Source organism: Phyllobates terribilis, unplaced genomic scaffold (assembly GCF_046119375.1).
Source record: "Phyllobates terribilis strain yellow unplaced genomic scaffold, ASM4611937v1 Scaffold_11__3_contigs__length_659146591, whole genome shotgun sequence".
NCBI lineage: Eukaryota > Metazoa > Chordata > Amphibia > Anura > Dendrobatidae > Phyllobates > Phyllobates terribilis.
In genome coordinates, this window is record NW_027362771.1 from 583,641,980 (window position 1) to 583,643,942 (window position 1,963).

At 39.0% G+C, this 1,963-nt stretch overlaps 1 long non-coding RNA gene across 1 annotated transcript; it reads right to left on the reverse strand.

The window, feature by feature from the left end:
- Nucleotides 1-259: 259 nt before the first annotated feature.
- Nucleotides 260-1,209, reverse strand: LOC141165361 (uncharacterized). The gene is made up of 3 exons (XR_012251149.1): nt 1,147-1,209; nt 859-884; nt 260-584 (listed from the first exon to the last, which is right to left on the reverse strand). It is a non-coding gene; the product is annotated as an uncharacterized lncRNA (long non-coding RNA).
- Nucleotides 1,210-1,963: the final 754 nt, after the last annotated feature.

Below are 1,963 nucleotides of genomic sequence, written 5' to 3' on the forward strand. Positions count from 1 at the left end.
AAAAACCAATGACAGAACTGCTTTTTGTTTTTTTCCACCATTTCTCTCTGCTTGGAAGTTTTTCCCTTGTTTTTATTACATTGAATAGTGTCATTCAAAACTACACCTTATCCTGTATAAAACAAACCCTAATTCAGCTGTGTTGATGGGAAAAAAAAATAAATAAAGTTATGGCTCTTGGAAGGGGGGGGGGGGGACGACCAAAAACGAGAAAATGAAAATTGTCTGTGGTCATTCTTAAATACAATTTTGACTTTTGACGGTGATTAATGTTCTAATTTATTTTTATTGAGCCTAGTTTTTCTGATAGAGATCCAAATTCCCTGTATAGGATGGTAATATCACAAGCTGGTTACCTAAAGCCACCACTAGAGGGAGTTTATAACTCAGTAATAACACAGTATGCGGTGAGCTCCCGTGCTCCCTCTAGTGGTGGATTCAGGCAGCCAGTATTTTATATTGAAGCTTTCGTGGAAATAACAGATCTGAAAAAGATGACTTTTTTTTCTATGATTTATTCTTGCCGTTGTTTAAAATGGTCACACAAAGATTGGATGCTTGTGGAAACTTGACGCTTAACCAGCCTGCAATGAGATTAATAAGAAATGTCACATTGTTGTAATATATATATATATCATAAAATCACCACTCTTTTCCAATTAAATAAAAAAAAAACATTTCGCATTACATTTGCAAAAGAAAAAAATTCATCAGATACTGGTGCAATTGCTATGGGAAAAGGGATTAAATCTAACTCTCCTCTTCATTCATTAGTAAATGTTTCCTCCCCAGACCTTGAATAACCCAGTAAGACCAGTGCTACCACCCACATGTATATATTCTGTATCCAGTGCTCACCTTTTCACTGAAAGCCATAAGACTTCCTATAAAGAGATTGCAAGGTCACATTAGTTTTATTATAACGAGAAACATCTTCATCAGTCATCCCCGGGTCACAAACACCTCTCGTCACCATATAGTATCGGCCAAACAGACAGGAGTCCGCTGTCACCCACACTCCTGAGTACACACGTGTCAGTCGCTCACACTCCTGCATTCACAGGAGTCGGTCACTCACACTTCCGCATACAAAGACTTGTGTATACTCAGACATTGGTCACTCATGCCTGTATGAATAAGACTTACAGGAACTGTTGCGCCACAGTTCGTGGGTGGAAGCATCTGTAAAGCAGAAAGATGACGATGGGCAGTAGGAGGAGCGCCACAACTACAAAGAAAATACAACTATTATCTGGGACATTCCTGTCGGGTTCGGAAGGAGAGTGAAATCCTGAGATCTTTTACCTAATCCAAACCACCATGGCGGCTTGAATCCCTCATCAGATCCCTGGTCGGATCTCTGAAACGGGCTGGTTACATTGGTTAAATGGTGCGGAGGCCCTGAGGAGACAGTTCTTGATATAAACTATAATATCCTGCTTTTCTCATGTCTAATTTTACACTACCTATTGGTTGGCTTTCTTTGGTTCAACAAGTTATGCCAAATTGTGATACATTTTCGACAACTCAAACAAAACACTCCCAATCTACCAAACTCCATATGAAGGAGAACAACTCCCATATTATTGTAGCCTTCATCCTAAATCTTATAAATTGAACAACCTCCACAGTCCACTCCTCGCCCAAAGTATTAAATCCAGTGCACTGGACTAAAAATAACAAACCCATACTGCATTCCTTACTTAAAATACTAAACCCCATACACTATACTACAACCCGCATACTACACTTCTCATCAAAAAGTACAAATCCCATGCATTACCCTCTTGATCCAAAGTATTAAATCGCATACAATTGCCAACATCTCTCATGCTTCACTCCCAATTTACAATACTAAACCCATACACTAGATTAAAATCACGACAGCTCTTTAAGACTCCTTCAATAGCTACGTACTATAATATGGACTACGACCACCAAACTACATCTTCCTCAGTTCACT